The sequence below is a fragment of the Vombatus ursinus genome, unplaced genomic scaffold (assembly GCF_900497805.2).
Source record: "Vombatus ursinus unplaced genomic scaffold, bare-nosed wombat genome assembly UNPS02014786.1, whole genome shotgun sequence".
Lineage (NCBI taxonomy): Eukaryota > Metazoa > Chordata > Mammalia > Diprotodontia > Vombatidae > Vombatus > Vombatus ursinus.
The window spans coordinates 52,495,376-52,514,822 of NW_020954564.1; positions in this window are offsets into that span (position 1 = coordinate 52,495,376).

A 19,447-nucleotide genomic window follows, 5' to 3' on the forward strand; every position below is an offset into this window, starting at 1 on the left:
GAAAAGGAAGGCTTCACACCAAGAAGCCAGGAGCCTGATTGCCAGCCCTCGGCTCAATCTACAGTAGCACACTGCAAGTTAAATACACGCTAACACTCAATCAATAAATGAGCATTCTTTTAAAAAAGGCTACTAAGGCAAAAGTGGAAAATCTCAGCTTTCGAGGAGCGTAAAATCGATCCCAAGGAGACATGTACATGTGTATATGTACATACACAACCTGTACATAAATAGGTATACACAAAACATACAAGGGAAAAGGAGGAAAGGCTGGGGAAAACGGAAAAGGCTTTATGTAGAAGGTGGTGTTTGTTTTGACCGTTGAAGGAAAGTAGGTATTCTAAGAGGCAACAGGGAGGGGAAGGTGCATTCCAAGCATGGGGCAACAGCCAGCGCAAAGGATGTAACTGTGTAGGAGGATCACTAAGAAGGCCAATTTGGTTGTATCATAGTGTACACCAAAGACAGTAATGTGTGATAAGGCTGGAAAAATAGGTTTGGACCAGGTTGTGAAAAGGGTTTTAAATGCCAAAGAAAGAGATTTATATTTTATTCTAGACACAATAGGGTGTGGCTGGAGTTTACTGAGTAGGTGACATGATCAGAGCTGTGCTGTACTAAAATCTCTTTGGCAGCTGTATAAAGAGGTTGGATTGGAGTGGGGAGAGATGAGTCAGGGAAACCAATTAAGAGGCTATTGCAACAGGCAATAGAGATGAGGGCCTGAACCAATAGTGGCTAAGCAAGTTAGCAAAAAGGGGACAGATGCAAGGTGTTGTGGATGTAAAGGTGACAAGTTTTGCTAACATTAGATATATAGGATGAGAGATAGTGACAATGAATGAATGAACATTTATTAACCCCTTACTGCATATCAGACACTGTACTAAGTGCTAGTGATACAAATACAGAAGGAGAGCTTGCATTCTAATAGTATAAGGCAACATACAGAGAGAGCATGGCATCCAGGGAAGAAAGTTTTGGTCTGGGGAATCACAGGAATAGTGGATTTATGTTTAGAGCAGTCAATTGACAATCTTTCCTGAAGCAGTGATATTATTGATTTCATCACTGTCCGGAAGAAGAGTTGAAATCAGAGCAGAATGCCCAAAATATTACCTATTTTCCTATGTATGCCATGTACTGAGTCACATATGGAGTCAGACACTATGGAGTACTGAATCCAATTCTGGGCATCACATTTGAGGAAGAACAATGAGAATCTAGAACTCATTCAATGGAGAATAACTAAGATGTGCAAAGGAATGGAGACTATAACATATGAAAATCAGTTGAAAAATAATAGCATTTAAATAGCACTTTAAGGTTTGTACAGTGCTCTTTTGTTCAGTTATATCCAACTTTTCATAACCCCATATGGGATTTTTCTTGGCAAGGATATGGTTTGCCATTTCTTTCTCCAGTGGATTAGGCAAACAGAGGTTAAGTGACTTGCCCAGGGTCACACATCTAGTGAGTGTTTGAGGCTGGATTTGAACTCAGGTCTTCCTCACATCTGGCCCTGTGCTTTATCCATTAAGCCACCTAGGTGCCTCCTTTGTTCATCAAAACAACCCTGTGAAACAGGTACTGTCATAACCCCCATTTTATAGATGAGGAAACAGGCTGAAAGTGACTTGCCACATAGCTCAGGAAATGGCTGGGGCAGGATTTGAATTCAGATCTTCCTGACTCCCAAGCACTCTATTCACCACTCCACCTAGCTGAAGGGCAAACAGGGTAACAGTGGTGAATGCAGGGGTATACAATTCAAACAAAGTTAATGAGCTGGGAGGGAAGGATAAGCTCTAAAACTTGTGTCATTTCAATAAGCAGGGAGGAGAAGGAAGAGAAGTCTCAGAGTTTCAGAGGGCAAGAGATTCCCAGCTTGGAGTTTTAATGGGTTCCAGAAAAGTCCTCCAGTCCCTTCAGTACCGGTCCTTCAAGAGTTATTTTCCATAAAAAAGGGGGGGGGGTAGGAGGGCAGCTAGGTGAGGAAGTGGATATTGCACTGGCCCTGGAGTCAGGAAGACCTGAATTCAAATCCCACTTCAGACACATGATACTCACTAGCTGTGTGACCCTGGGCAAGTCACTTAACCCCAATTGCCTTGCCAAAAAAAAAAAAAAAGTTATTTTCCTAACCCTATCTCACCAGTCAAACTGAACCATCAAACAATTGACTCTCCTGCCCAAAGAAAACAGTGGCCATTGCTGTATCAGGTATAACATAGAAAACCACTAAATTGTCCATGTTACATATATTCCGGAGTGGCCCAGCCCTGTCTCTAAGGAGGAATGACCATCAGGATAAATAATTGAGTGTGAAATCAACAGATGAAAGGATAGGTATGACCTGGCTGGGTGTGGGGTGGTCAGGGCTGGAACAGTACCATTGGTTTCATCGTGATGGGTATCTGTATGACCTGGTTTGCACTTAGTCATGTGCTTGCTCCCCAAGTCTGCACATCCAAACTAAAGGCATCTTCTCTAACAGGAGGTAGTTATTTTTCTCTGGGGTCATCCTTTCTGCTGTGTAATGCCAGGTCCAGTATATTATCCTCATTCAGAGCCATCCTTACAAGTTGTGCAATCCTTAGGGCTGTATTCTCAGCATGGGAGATTCCTGGAACTTTGAGCTCAAAGGTCAGCAAATTTTCAGAAGCCAGTACCCTGCAAAGCTTAGACAACAGCTCATGCATCCTCCTCCCCAACCCTCCACTGCCTACTCCTCTCTCTCTTGGAATCCTTAGAACTCCTCCCTACCCTCAGAAATTATTATTTATTTTGTATATTGAATAATTAATTCTGTATACATTTTGTTCCCCCAGTAGAATGTAAGTTCCTTGAGGGCAGATATTGTTTCATTTGTGTATTTTATCCCCATAAGTGCTTACTGAATTGAATGATGCCATTTACTCCAGATCAACCAGTACAACCAGCTCATCTACTTGCCTGTTCCCATTGCCCTCAAAAACAGCTGTGGTTGTATAAGTACATAATAGAAAACAGGAACACACAGCGTAATCATGAGGCCTTGGGGCTTTAGTTCTAGTAAAGCCAAATCTTTCTGAAAAAGAAGTAAAAGTGATTTCAGGATTTTCTCTCTGAGGAAAGACATTCCTACTTGTTTAGACACCCTCAGGTTTTAGATTAATAAAAGCAGAGACATATTACAGTGAAGTGGCTCCTCTCAATCAACCAATAAGCATTTTTAAGCACCTACTATGTGCCAGGCATTGTGCCAGGTACTGGAGATGCAAATACAATAAATGAAATAATCCCTGTTGGTTAAAAGCTTACATTCTAATGGGAGAAAACAAGGACAGTATATATGTGTGTGTGTGTGTGTGTGTGTGTGTGTGTGTGTGTGTGTGTGTGTGTGTGTGTATATATGCAGAATAAATGCACCATAGTTTAAAAAGGACACTAACAATTGAGGGGATCAGGAAGGGTCTCATGTACAAGGTGGTACATGAACCGTGACTTGAAGGAAGAGATGGAATCTATGATGTAGATGTGAGGAAGGAGTACATTCCAGGTAAAGGAGATGTCCAGTACAAAGGCAAAGAAAGGAGAGATAGAGTATTCTATGTGAAAAACACAGGCAGTAGGTGGCATGGTGGATAGAGTGTTGGGTCGGGAATCAGGGAGACTCATCTTCCTAAATTCAAATCTGGCTTCAGACGCTTGCTAGCCATATGACCCTGAGCAAGTCACTTAATCCTGTTTGCCTCAGTTTCCTCACCCGTAAAATGAGCGAGGGAAAGAAAAGGCAAACCACTCTAGTATCTTTGCCAAGAAAACCCCAAATGGGGTCATGAAAGAGTAGGGCATGACTGAAACAACTGAACAACAACAAATGTGAAGAACAGAAAGACCAGCTTGTCTTAACCTCAGTGTAGGAGAGGGGTAATGTATAATGAGCCTGGAAAGATAAGGCAAGGTTGTAAAGGACTTTAGAAACTATCTATTGCACAACGTCTTGGGGAGGGGGAAAGAAGAGGAAGAGGGATAAAATTTAAAACTCAAAATCTTATGAAAGTGAATGTTGGAAACTAAAAATAAATAAATTATTTTAAAAAATAAATGCTTGAAATTGAAAATTTTAATTAAAGAAATGCAAAAATATCTAGAGAGATAAATAGAGCACTTAATGGGAATTTATTATAACTACTATGCTAAGCAATGTGGATCAAAATACAAGCAAGCAAGTGTAAGGGTGAGGTGATTGAAAAAATTAATTAAGTCACTTCACCCCAGTTTAAGTGATAAGATATTCAATCAATATCAATCATAGGTTTTAGAGTATGATAAGTCTTTGAAAGCTACTGGGTGAAGTGAAATAACACTAATGGGAAGTCTGTTCCAGGTGCCCAGTCCAGGGTAATAGGGTCCAGTGTAACAGGGCTTTGCTTTGCACATGTCCAGATCACCTACAATGGTGGTACTCATATGAGAGAGGACAGGGATCAGTTTCTGGGAGAAGATATTCTGTTTCCCCCTGCCATGGAGGTAGGTAGAAACAGATTTTTTCAACTGGCTACATAGCTGGAATAGGCTGAATCTTTAACCAGACTGAAACAATCTCACTCTATTTCTAGTTGTGTCCAGAACAGGTGAAAATCCTATTTACCCATAGTCAGTTGGTAAGCACCTACTATGTCCCTGCTCTGACCTAAGCACTGGGAATACAAAAGGGGGTAAAAGACAGTCCCTGCCCTGGAGGAGCTCACAATTTAATGGAGGAACAACATGCAAATAAATATGTACAAGCAACCTATATACAGGATTAAACTAACATATAATAAAATAATAATAATAATAATAATAAAGTTAATATTTATATGATACTTTATAATATAAATAATATAAATATAAATAATATAATATAAAGTATTTATATAACACTTTAAGGTTTACAAAGTACAAATATTATCTCGCTTTATCCTCATAATAACCCTGGGAGATCGGTGCTATCATTATTCCAATTGTACAAATGAAGAAATTGAGGCAAGCAGAAGTTAAGTACTTGTCCAGGGTCACACAGCTATTAAGAGTCTCAGGCTGGATTTGAACTCAGGTCTTCCTGAATCCAGGTCTAGCTCTTTATCCACTGTAATACATAGCTGCTTCTATACAACATAAGGTAAGCTGGAAATAGGGGGAGGTTCCAGGAATTGAGTACAAGGTTCCAGTCGGAAGAATAGGATGATGAACAGAGTGGAGGTGATATGATTTAGAGGAGTTTATTATAGGGGCAATGGGAAGCCACTGGAATCTAATGAGTTGGGGAATGAAATCTATGTTTAAGGAAAATCACTTTGGTAGTAGTGTGGAGAATGGACTGAAATGAATACAGAATTGAGGCAGGGAAACCAATTAAGATATTATTGCAATAATCTAGGCAAGAGATGAGGGCCTGAACTAAGGTGGTAGCTATGTGAGCAGAGAGAAGTATCAAATCTGAGGATATGAAGATAATATAAAGTGTATGAACCTGGGCAAATGGAGATGGTTCCATTCACAGAAATAGGAAAGTTCGGGAGTATGTGTGAGGGGAGAAGGATAATGAGATCAGTTTGGGACATATTAAGTTTTAGATAGATCTGAGACATTCAGTTTGAAATGTCCAACAGGCAAAAATGGTGCAAGATTGGTTATTTTTGATGATAAACAGACTGACTTCAGAAAAACCTGGAAAGACTTGTATGGTCTGATGCTGAGTGAAGTGAGCAGAACCAGGAGAACGTTGTACACAGTAGCAGCCACGTTGTGCGATGACTAATATTGATAAATTTAACCCTTCCCAGCAATACAAGGATCTAGGACATCTCCAACAGCCTCATGATGGAAAATGCTATCCACATCCGAGGAAAGAACCATGGAGTTTGAATGCAGATCAAAGCATACTATTAGCTATTTTTTTTCTCTTCTGTTGAGTTTTGTTTCCTCTTTCTGGTGGTTCCTCCTATTGGTTCTGATTCTTACTTGCAACATCACTAGTGTGAAAATATGTTTAATAGGAATGTATATGTATGGCCTATATCAGATTGTGCGCTGTGGGGGGGGGTAGTCAAGAGGAAAGGGGAGAAAAATTTTAAACTCAAAAGCATATGGAAGTGATTGTTGATAAATCAAAATGTAAAAAAAAAGATCGATTATTTCTGTATATATATACATAGTTACATAAGTACTTGTATGTCATCATAAATATGATAATTAAATCTGTGGGAGCTGATGCGGTCACCAAGAGTATAGAGAGGGAAGAGTGGGGGGCCTAGTAGAACAGAGCCTTTTGAAATATAGGCAAACATTTCCCAACATCAAGCCCTACCCAATATGAGAAAAATTGATCTTAACCTATCTTCCTAGGAGGCTTGGAGTGACTGGTGATACTTTTCTCTTTTTCCTCTGGCCTGTAAATACTGTTGGGGCATGATCTCTGCTTTTCCACTACCACAAAATAAACTCTTCCTGACACAACGAACTGGCTAATCTAGCCATACCCCTAGGTACAAATGTGCTAAAAGGGACCTTAGACATTAGCTAGTCCATCTCTCCATCATACAGGTGAGGAAACTGAGGACCATAAAGGTTAAGTAACCTGCCAAGGGTCATACAAGTTGTAAGTGACCCAGCTAGTATTCAAACCCAGGTCCTCTGACTCCAATTTCTGTGCTCTTATCATTATACCTATACTGTTTTTAAGCTCACTGGTTCAGCCCTGACTCTGCAGCCAAGCAGGCTCTATAGGTGAATGGGTGAATACAGAATGCAGATATGGAGCTTTATTATCAGAAAAACATTGGCACCTGTCTCTTAAAGCTCTTTTGGATTCCAAGATTATAGTTCTGGTAAAGAGGCCTTAGAAGAGAATAAGCATTTATTAAACACCTGTTGTGTGTCAGGCACTGTTATAAGTGCTGTGTAATTATTATCTTATTTAGTCCTCATTAAATAAAAGAGACCTCGAGGAGACTGGGTCCGAGGAGATTGATACCAGTTTGGCTGAGCCTTTAGTCCCTCTCATTCCTTCCCTGCCAGGGAGCACACTTCATTGTGAAAAATTGTCTAGATGATGCCGATATTTTTCATCCTCATGTATGATGTGCTGTCTCCTATCCCCATGCCTGTGTACTGACTGTCTTCCATGCCTGGAATGCTTTCCCTCCTCACCCCATCCTCTTAAAATCTCTGACTTCCTTCAAGAATGAACTCAAATACCACCTTCTGCAGGAGGGAGGACTTTTTGAGTGCCCCCAGCAGCTTGAGACTTCTCCTCCAAAGTTCATGAGATCTTTGGAAATGAGTGGTGAGAGTATTTGAGCGAGAAAAAAAGAAGGGGTGGCACTTTTCTGCTACAGAGGATGGACCTTCTCTCCTGACAGACTCAGAATGAAAAAGGTGTGGAATGAAGGTGCACATCTGTAGAGGTCTCAGGCAAAAATTCGAGCTGAAGGAGGGAGTGAAAGAAATGCATTATACTCTCTTGACACAAGGACAGCAGATTCCGGAAGATTTAAAAACCTTCCTAGGGTTTATAGGGAGATAGATTTGTAGGAACTGATTTTCACCTTCAGTTGGAAAGGACAAGTAAACATCACATAAAGGACATTTGAAAGGGATTAGAAAACCTCCTGGGGTGGGAGTGGGAGTGGAGGAGTGGTGCAAAGAGCCTATTCTGCCTCAGATCCCAGGTTTTTCCGGGCGAGGGCCCCTAAGGCAACATCTTGGGGGTGGAATGTCTAGTGTTTGTTTTTGGAGGAGGGGAGGAAAGGGAGAGGCTGATGGGACTAAAGGGGAGGGGAAAGGGGAGAAGGAAAAGGGAAGGGAGTAGAATTTGATTTTGAATTTGAAGGGAATTTATTTTTGCCTAATCTAATCCAGTCCTTTCATAGACGAAGAAGGAAATAAGAGGATTATAAAGGGGCTTACACACTGTAAGAGAAACAGCAATCTCTTACTCTTCAGGGTGATGGGTTCAGTCTGGAGAAGTAGTCTTGGCTGTGCCTCCTAAGGATTATTTGCAGAAGGGACTAAGATGGCTGTGAGACTCAGGATGGGAGGTGGAAGCTGGCTTAAAGCATCACATTCCTACCTACCTCATCGTCTGGGAGCTGATCTGGAAAAGGGTTGGCCAGACTTTCTGGCCAGACAACTTGTGTCTGTGGGTGCAAACAGAGGCCAGAGCCCAGAGTCATGGGCCAACGGGGTTGGAGGACGGAAGTAGGGAGAGGCCCAGAAATTAAAAATTGGGGTGGTGATGGAAGGGAGCCACAAGGTAAGTCAGGAAGCAGAGACTTTGCCCACTGGGAGGAAGAGAGGAGTTATTAGCACAGTAGACCTTTAGTCTCCTTTTGCATCTTTTTCTGAGTTTGTTCTCCTTCCTTTTCTTCCCTTACCTTTTCTAACCCTCTGTGTTCAGGCTGTGCCTCCATAGCTCCCCAGTAATTACCTGGGGCCTGGCAGCAGAGTTCTGATGCTGTCTTTGCCACCCACTGTGATTCTTGCAGCATCCCTCTAAGGCCTCCCCCACTGCCTTCATTGCTCCCTTTTTTTTAAAAAAATCTCTCAGCACCCCTTTCATATTCACCTCCTCTTTTTTTTTCTTTGGTCCTCCATCAGAACTCCTAGCCTTCCTGCTACCAGTTTCATCCACAGCTATCCTATTCCATCCACCTGCCAGCAGTTTCCAATTCAACTCAACAAACATTTAGTAAACTTCTACTATGTGCAATGCACTGTGCAAGATATAAAGTTAAACACACCCATCATCAGTGTCTTCTTCTGTCCACTAGTATTGTCCTCCCTTTCCCACTGAGTCCTAGCCTTCCTATAGTGGTGTCCTCTCCCTTCCATTCCAGTGTCTTCTCCTTCCCAGTCTACTGTTTCTTCCTTTCTGCCCACCAGAGGCAGAGGCCCACCTAGCATGCTGTGTGCCTCCTTCTCTGGGTCCTGGACTTCATACCTAGCATAGTTACCAGTCAGAACTGAAGGATTCTGCCTACTATGGCCTAGTAGCCCACCACAATCCTGTTCTGCTCTAAGCACCACCTCATATATTACTTGAGCTTTTAGCATTATGTTCAGAATCAAGGAATCTTAAGTTAGAAGAGGGACTTTGGGGCAGGTAGTTTAATCTCTATCTGAATAAAATTCCCTCTACAAATTCCCTGGTAAGTTTCTGTTTGAAGACCCTGAATGAGATGGAACCACTACCTTTAAGGCAGCCCGTTGTCCTTTGCATAGTTCTAACTTTTTAAAAAGAAAATCTATTGGTGTTTTTTGCTTTTATATTACCTTCATTTCCAAATATATTCCTCCTTTCATCCTTACCTACTGTACCATCCCTGTTAACAAAGAATAAAAAAGAAAGAAAAAATAAATTTAGCAAAATTAAGCAATGTATCAGTCAAGTCTGACAGTGTAAGCAATGTTCTACCCTTGTAGTCCCCTACCTCTGCAAAGAATAGAGGAAGGTGCATTTTTTCAACTCTTCTCCAAGGTCAAGTTTGGACATAACACTAGTTTCAGTTTTTGGTTCTTTCATTTACAAAGTTATGGATACTTTTTGCATTGTTTTCCTCATTTCGTTTAACTCACTCTGCCTCAGTTCATAGGAGTCTTTACATCTCTGTTGCCTTCACAACCATTATTTCCTTTTTTAAAATTTCTTAAATTTTATTATTTATTTTTGAAGTTCTTTTCTTTTTAGATTTTGAGTTCCAAATTCTCTGTCTCCTCCAAACCCTCCCACAACCACCAAGAGGGCAAGCACTATGATATTAATTATTCACGTGAAATCATGCAAAACATTTCCATATTATCCATATTTTAAAAAAATCAAGAAAAATAAAGTGAGAAAATTATACTTCAGTTTGCACTCAGAATTCATCAGTTCTTTCTCTGGAGGTGGGAGGCATTTTTTCATCATGAATTTTTTGGAATTGTCTTAGATCACTGTATTGATCAAATTAGCCAAGTCTTTCGTAGTTCATCAACATCACAACACTGCTGTTTCTGTGCACGATGATCTCCTGGTTCACTTTACTTTGCATCAGTTCTTGTCATGTTTCTTTTTTCCTGGAGATTCCACTGTGGGACACATACCCCCCTCCCCTTTTTAATGTTAATTTGTGGTTTTCTTTTTTTAAATTAATTTATTTTGATTTATTAACAATCACTTCCATAAGCTTTTGAGTTTTAAATTTTTCTCCCCTTTCCTCCCTACCATCCTCCCCAAGACAGTGCACAATCTGATATAGGCTATACATATACATTCCTATTAAACATATTTTCACATTAGTGATGTTGTAGGGAAGAATTAGAACCAATAGGAGGAACCACCAGAAAGAGGAAACAAAACACAACAGAAGAAAAAAAATAGCAAATAGTATGCTTCAATCTGCATTCAAACTCCATAGTTCTTTCTTTGGATGTGGATAGCATTTTCCATCATGAGGCCTTTGGACATGTCTTAGATCCTTGTACTGTTGAGAAGGGTTAAGTCTATCAATATTAGTCATCGCACAACGTGGCTGCTACTGTGTACAACGTTCTCCTGGTTCTGCTCACTTCACTCAGCATCAGACCATACAATACTTTCCAAGTTTTTCTGAAGTCTGCCTGCTCATCAATAGCACAATAGTATTCCATTACATTCATATACCACAACTTGTTCAACCATTCCCCAATTGATGGACATCCTCTCAATTTCCAAATTTTTGCCACCACAAAAACAGCTGCTATAAATATTTTTGTGCATGTGGGTCCTTTTCCCATTTGTATCTCTTTGGGATACAGCCCTAGAAGTGCTATTGCTGGGTCAAAGGGTATGCACATTTTTATAGCCCTTTGGGCATAGTTCCAAATTGCTCTCTAAAATGGTTTGATCATTTCACAACTCCATCAATAATGCATTAGTGCTCCAATTATCCCGCATCTTCTCCAACATTTATCATTTTCCTGTTTTGTCATGATGGCCAGTCTACTAGGTGTGATGTGCTACCTCAGAGTTGTTTTGATTTGCATTTCCCTAATCAATAGTGATTTAGAGCATTTTTTCATATGACTATAGGTGGCTTTAATTTCTTCATCTGAGAACAGCTTGTTTATATCCTTTGACCATTTGTCAATTGGGGAATGACTTGTATTCTTATAAATTTGGCTTAATTCTCTATTTGTTTTAGAAATGAGGCCCTTATCAGAGACACTGGTTGTAAAAATTCTTTCCCAATTTTCTACTTTCCTTCTAATCTTCATTGCTTTGTTTGTGCAAAAACTTTTCAATTTAATGTAATCAAAGTTACCCATTTTGCATTTTGTAATGTTCTCTCTCTCCTGTTTGGTCATGAATTCTTAAGTTCTCCCTAAATCTGATAGGTAAACTATTCCTTGCTCTCCCAGTTTGCTTACAGTATCAGCCTTTATATCTAAATCATGAACCCATTTTGACTTTATTTTGGTATATGGTGTGAGATTTGGTCTATGCCTAGTTTCTGCCATACTCTTTTCCAGTTTTCCCAACAGTTTTTGTCAAAGAGTGAGCTCCTATCTCAGAAGCTGGGGTCTTTGGGTTTATCAAATAATAGATTACTATAGTCATTGACTACTGTATCTTGCATACTTAACCTATTCCACTGATACACCACTCTATTTCTTAACCAGTGGCAAATAGTTTTGATGATTGCTGCTTTGTAATACAATTTAAGATCTGGAATGGCTAGGCCACCTTCCCCTGCATTTCTTTTCATTAGTTCCCTTGATATTCTGGACGTTTTGTTATTCCAAATGAATCATGTTATTATTTTTTCTAACTCTGTAAAATAACTTTTTGGTAGTTTGATTGGTATGGCACTGAATAAATAAATTAGCTTAGGTAGAATTGTCATTTTTATTATATTAGCTCGGCCTACCCATGAGCAGCTGATGTTTTTCCAGTTATTTAGATCTGACTTTATTTGTGTGAAAAGTGTTTTGTAATTGTGTTCATATAGTTCCTGGGTTTGTTTGGGTAAGTAGACTCCTAAATATTTTATAATGTCTACAGTAACTTTAAATAGAATTTCTTTTTCTATTTCTTGCTGTTAGGCTTTGTTGGTAATATATAGAAATGCCGATGATTTATATGGGTTTCTTTTATAGCCTGCAACTTTACTAAAATTGTTTATTATTTCAAGTTGTTTTTTACTTGATTCTCTAAGTATATTATCATATCATTTGCAAAGAGTGATAGCTTTGTTTCTTCTTTGCCTATTCTAATACCTTCAATTTCTTTTCCTTCTCTTCTCTAAAGCTAATATTTCCAGTATGATATTGAACAACAGTGGTGATAATATACTTGCTTCACCCCCTTGCCCCCTTGCCATATTTTTCCGAAACAACCTCCCTCATCAATTCTTTTTTTTTTTTTCGGTGAGGCAATCAGGATTAAGTGACTTGCCCAAGGTCACACAGCTAGTGAGTGTTATGTGTCTGAGATCTGAGATCAGGTCCTCCTGCCTCCAGAGCCGGTTCTCTATCCACTGCACCACCGAGCTGCCCCTCCCTCAGCAATTCTTAAAGCACATTAATACTACTTTGTCACAATCATATACCATACCTTGTTTCATCATTCCTCAATTGATGAACATCCCCTCCATTTCCAATTCTTTGCCCATACAAAAAGAGTTGCTATAAATGTTTTTGTACATATATGTCTTTTCTTTTTTCTTTGATCTTTTTGGGATGTAGACCTAGTAGTGGTATTACTGTGTCAAAGGGTATTCACAGTTTTATAGCCCTTTGGGCATAGTTCCAAATTGTTCTCCAGAATAGTTAGACCCATTCACTACTCCACCAGCTAGCTGTTCATTAGTGTACGTATTTTTCCCTCATCCCCTCCAGCCTTTGTCATTTCTGATAGGTGTGAGGTGGTACCTCAGAGTTGTTTTAATTTTTCTAATCAATAGTGATTTAGAGCATTTTTTCATATGAATATAGATAGCTTTGATTTCTTCTTATGAAAACTGCCTGTTTATATCCTTTTATCATTCATCAATTGGGAAATGGCTCCTCCTTTTATAAATTTGACTCAGTTCTATACTTAATACCTATTTGAAAGTGAGGCTCTATCAGAGTAACTTGCTGTAAATTTTTTTGATATTATTTCATTGTCTATGGTAACTTTTAACAAAATGCAGTTTGCCTGATTGTCTCTTTTAATTAGGTCTATTTTTGCTTTTACTTTGTCTGGGATCACGACTGCTACTGCTGACTTTTTCACTTCAGCTGAAACATATTAGATTCTGCTCCAGCCTTTCTGTTTCAAGTGTGTCTCTCATAAACAGCATATTGTTGAATTCTGGTTCCTAAACTATTCTGCTATTTGCTTCCATTTTATGGATGAGCTCATCCCATTCCTGTTCACAGTGATGATTATTGTGTATTTCCCTCCATTCCATTTTCTTCCTTTTCTTTTCTCTATTTTTTTATCTTGTCCCTCTTCAAAAGTCTGTTTTGCTTCTAACCACTGCCTCCTGTAATCTGTTCTCCCTTCTATCATTCCTCTCTTTATTTTATCTCCTTTTCCTCCTGTTTCCCAACTGGGTAAGTTACATTTCTATATACAACTAAGTCTGTATATACATTCTTCCCTCTTTGAACCAATTCTGATGAAAGTGAAGTTCAAGAATCGCTCAACAACCCCTTTCCCCATTTCCCTCTCCATTTGTGTGTCTCTTTTATGTGAGAAAATTTTCCCCATTCTATCTCTCCTTTCCCCTTTCTATCCTCTTCCTCACCTTTTAATTTTTTATTTTTTTTTTGGAGATCATTCCAATATAATCAACTCACACCCATGTCCTCTATCTGTATAAACTCCTTTTAAACTGCCCTAACAATGATAAAGTTCTTAGGAGTTACAAGTATCATCTTCCCATATAAGAATGTAAACAGTTTATTGGGTCCCTTATAATTACTCTTTCATGTTTACCTTTTTATGCTTCTCTTGAGTATTCTGTTTAAATGCTAGGTTTTCTATTCAGCTCTGGTCATTTCATCAGTAATGCTTGAAAAATCCTCTATTTCATTAAATGTCCATTTTTCCCCTGAACGATTACACTTAGTTTTGTTGGGTAGGTTATTCTTGGTTGTAATCCTAGCTCCTTTACTTTCTAGAATATCACTCCACTTTTTTAATATGGAAGTCACTAAATCTGTTATGATACTAACTGTAGCTCCACAATATCTGAATTGTTGGGGCAGCTAGGTGGAGCAGTGGATAGAACTCCAACCTTGGAGTCAGGATGACCTGAGTTCAAATCTGGCCTTAGACACTTGACACTTACTAGCTGTGTGACCCCAGGCAAGTCACTTAACCCTGATTGACTCACCAAAAAGCAATAAACATAATATTTGAATTGTTTCTTTCTGTCTGCTTGAAGTATTTCCTCTTTGATTTGAGAGCTCTGGAATTTGGCTATAATATTCCTGTGAGTTTTCATTCTGGGATCTCTTTCAGGGGTTGATCATCGGATTCTTTTAATTCCTATTTCACCCTCTGTATCTAAGCTAGCAGGGCAGTTTTCTGTGATAATTTCTTGAAATATGATATCTAGGCTTTTTCTTTGATCATGTTTTTCAAGTGGTACAATAATTCTTAAATTTTCTCTTCTTGGTCTATTTTCCAGGTCAATTGTTTTCCCAATGAGATATTTTACACTTCCTTCTATTTTTTTCATTCCTTTGACTTTCTTTTATTGTTTCTTCATGCCTCATGGAGTCATTAGCTTCCACTTGTCCAATTCTAATTTTTAAGGAATTATGTTCTTTGGTGAGATTTTGTACCTCTTTTTCCATTTGACCAGTTCTGCTTTTTAAGGCGTTCTCTTCAGTGGATTTTTGTGCCTCTTTTACCATTTGGCCAATTCTGTTTTTTATGGTGTTATTTTCTTCAGTATTTTTTTGTGCCTCTCTTACCAAGCTGTTGATTTTCTTTTCATAATTTTCTTGCATCACTCTCATTTCTTTTCCCAATTTTTCCTCTACTACTTTTGTTGCTTTCAGAAATTCTTGTTGGTTTGGGTCCAATTAGCATTTTTCTGAAGCTTTTTTTTTCTTGTAGCTATAATCACATTTTGTGTTCTTCTGAGTTTATATCTTGGCCTTCCTGACCACTACAGTAGTTTTTAATGGTAATTTTTATTGATGTTGTTTGTTCATTTTCCCAGTCTGTTTTTTAACTTTGAACTTTATGTTAAAGTTGGGTTCTGTTTACCTGGCAGTGGGGAGGCACTGTCCTAACCTTCAGGTTTTTTTGTACTGCTGTTTTCGGAGCTAGTTCTGGGGATCTACAAGTTACTGGTGCTTCCAAGATGGTGTGATTGTGGGAGAGGTCATTGCTCTCCTGGTCTGAGCTCTTGTCTTTATCTAGGAAGGGCCCCTGGTTCCCTGCAGCCATATAGGCTAGTGTTCCTCTTTGCTTTGAGACTATGACCAGCGACTGCTCCCTTGTGACCCACCACCAGCTCCTCCCTGAAACTCCATATGGGCAATAAAGTTGCGAGTCAGCATCAGCTGTACCCAGCGCCAACCCAGGGTTCCCTATAAGCTCTTTCTGACCTGTTATCCAATCTCTTTCTCATCTCTGGGCTGAGAGCTCCTGAAGCTGCTGCTACTGTGGCTGCTGTTGCTGTGTGGCTTGGGTGGACAGTTATGATTTCTTATAGAATAATGATATTCCTTTATATTCACATACCACAGTTTGTTCAACCATTTTTTTCAATCACTGAGAATATACTTTGTTTCCACATATGTTTTACTACTACAAAAATATACTTTACTACCAAAAAAAATGCTAAGAATATTTTGCTGTATATTGGACTTTTCTTTCTGTTTGGGATCTTTTTGGAGTCTAGTTCCAAGGTCAAAGGATATAAACACTTTGTTAGCATAATTCCAGATTGCTTTCTAAAATAGTTTGACTATCTCAAAGCTTCACCAACATATGTAAGTATATGTTATACTTACACATATACCTTTATGTTATATATGTGTGTGTGTGAATAATATATATGTATAAGTGGGCCTGTCTTTTCATAGTCCCTCAACATTAACTCTTCCCATTCTTTTGCCATTTTTGCCAATTAGCCAGATACAAGGTGAAATTGCAGTTGTTTTGATTTTCATTTATCTGATTATTATATATTTGGGATAATCTTTCATATGACTGTTCACAGTTTGCAGTTCTTGAGTATTAATAGTTTGCTGATCTTTAAAGAACTGCTTTTTTATATTCTTTGATCATATATTGATTGATGAATAGTTCTTGGTTAGGGGTGGGGAACCTGTAGCCTCAAGGTCCTCAAGTGTGGACCTTTGACTGAATCCAAACTTACAGAACAAATCCCTTTAATAAAAGGATTTGTTCTGTAAAAGTTGGACTCAAAAAGGCCAACCCAAGGACCTAGAAGGCCATGACGTGTGACCTCCCAGGACTCAGGTTCCCCATCCCTGTATCTTGGTCTTAACATATTTCTGTTAGCAGTCTATATATTTTGGATATCAGACCTTTATCAGAGATATTTGATGCAAAGATTTTTTTCCCAATTGACAGTTTCCTTTCTTTTCTTAGCAGTTAGCTCTAGTTGTTAGCAAAGATTTCCTTTCTGAAATCTTTCTCACTACAACTTCAATCAATTAATCAACAAGAATTTATTAAGCATCTCTTCTTTGCTAGGCACTATGCTATGTACTAAGGATTAAAAAACAAACAATCAAAAAGGAAACAGTCCCTGTCCTTGAAGAGCTTGTATTTTATCAGGGAAAAATAACAAGTTCACATATATGTACCAATATGGTACATACATATATACCAATATATATCCTATATATCAATATAGGAACTGGACCCTTGATTTCACTAGTGTAGGGAAACTCCCCACACTAATGCAAGTCTGTATCATTTCTTCAAGTCATAGTCTTAGAATTCATTGCCTAGATGAAGCACTGAGAGGTTAAATGACAGGCTTAGGGTCACACTGCCCCTCTGTCACAGGTGGGTCTTGAATACAGGTCTTCCTAGCTTCAAGGTCAAGCCTCTACGCACTGCCAAAACCACCACAAAGTAGCTTGGCTGAGGAGTAGGTTTTGACTCTGGCATGTGAGGGAAGGAGGAAGGGCAGGAATCAGGAAAGGTCTTACTAGGAGGTGGCACTTTAGCTGGGCTCAAATAGAAGCCAAGAATTCTTAGACATTGGGAAGGGAGTACATTCCAGGCATGGGGGAACAGACTGTGCAAAGTCATGGAGAAGGAGGTAGATGTTATTTATGAGGAAAGGCAAATAGGCCAGCTGGACCATAATGGTAGATTGCAGGAAGAGGAATAAAGGATAACAAACTTGGAAAAATCAGCTCTAAGGTCTTATTTACCTTGGCTCTCTACCTCATTTCTACCCTTTGCCTTTCTGATTGGAGTATGGGGGCCATGACTTCCAAGAGATCACTCAGTTAGATATCTCCTCATCACTCTTCTGGCTGCACTACTTTGGGACTTCTTGACAGTCTGCTCCACCTACTCTTCTGTACCCCACTCACTTACTTTCTTCCCCTCACTACCTCCCCACCCCCACTCTCATTTTTTTTTCAGCTTTTTTTGTATATTGTCTTTCCCCATTAGAATGTAAATTCCTTGAGCACAGGGAGTGTCTCTTTTTTCATATTTGTATCCCCAGCACTTAGTACAGTGCCTGGCACAGAGTAGACACTTAATGAATGATTATTGACCAGATTTAATAGGAAGCCACTGGATCTTCTATTCCAGTGCTCCTAGTTCTGCACCCTGGGGTCAAGCAGAACAAGAGTCATCCCTCGTCACTGTGACAGCCCTTTGAATACTTGAAAACTGCTTCTATGTTCCCCTTCAGGTTTTTTCACCTATATAATAAACACCCTTAGTTCCTTTTTTTTTTTTTAACCAATCCTTGTACATTAGTCTCCATTCTTTTTACCATTCCAGTCACTTTCCTCTGGAAAAAGTCCAGTTTGTCAATGTTGTTTTGTGGCAGGAGCAATATCTTAACCCTAACCCCTATGCAAGTTAAGTGGGGGGGAGGGTGGGGGAGGGGAAGAGAAAAGAGAGGTTATTTAAAAGGTATTGAGGCTCTAGACTAGGGTGCCTCAGGGAGCTAAGGGCTCAGATTGTTGACATCTCTTACTCTGGCTTTAGTACAAAGCAGCCACAGGGAGGTTTCAGGGTGATTGGAGGTTTGGCTGGTGGATCTAGATGGCAAGACTGAATTAACTTGAGGTGTCCTCAATGCCTATCCCTGTTGAATATCCTTTGTGGGAAAATTTTATTGCATTGTTTGAATCTAGCTCTGAATGAATGAGAGGCTAGACTTGTTGCTTTGTTTAATGCTTAACTCAGGACTTTCAGGTCACACTGACCCCAAAAAACCTTCCCGGGGATCCACAGATTGATGCAAGGAATGTAAGGAGATTTTTCCTGTTATATATCTCAAGTTACCTATGTGTCTTATCTGGAAACTGCCTGTGTGCTGGCCAGCCAGCTTGTTTCCTTCTGTTTTTGAACTCACTACATTGCAAAGGTTACAGAGGCTTGGCGGAGGGAAACACCTATTTCAGCTCACCCCTCTTCCCAATGACTTAATAAAGTTCTTTCTAAAACTTTTTTCAGTTCTTTTTTATTAATGCCTGACACTTTCTCCTGTTATGGTTAACCCAATCATCTTCTGTTAACTGTGAATAACTTAAGCATGTTTCATTTTGTTCCAGTGTTGTTGCTCAGTCATTCTTCAGTTGTGTCTGACTCTTTGTGACCCCATTTCGGATTTTCTTGGCAAAGAAACTGGAGTGGTTTGCCATTTCCTTCTCCATTTTACAGATGAGGAAACTGAGGCAAACAGTTAACTCTTGCCCAGGGTCACACAGCTAGTAGGTATCAGAGGCCAGATTTGAATTCCAAGATGAGTCTTCCTTACTCCAGGCCCAGTGCTCTATCCACTGCGCCACCTAGTGCCCATTTATCCCAGTATCATACCTAATTTACTGGGGACCTGCCTAAGTCAGATCCAGCCCAGAATATTTTCCTAAAATATGGCACCCCAAACTAAAGAGAATACTGTGATCTAGCTGTGATCTGACTCTGTGTGTGTGTGTGTGTGTGTGTGTGTGTATGTGTGTGTGTAGGAGGGGGTGAAATATATGAAAACAATAGGGTTTTTCTATTCCTCATTCTGGACATTGTCTCTGTTAAAGATCGCTTTAGATCTTTTGATTGCCATATCACTCTGTTGACTACTGAGCTCACAATTCAGTAAAACCCTCAGATCTTTTCTCTGGGAACTGCTGTCTAGTCACAGTTCTACCATCTTGTATTTATATAGTTGACTTTTTGAAGTCAGGGGCCATATAGTACATTCATCCTTAATATGTCTTATTAGAT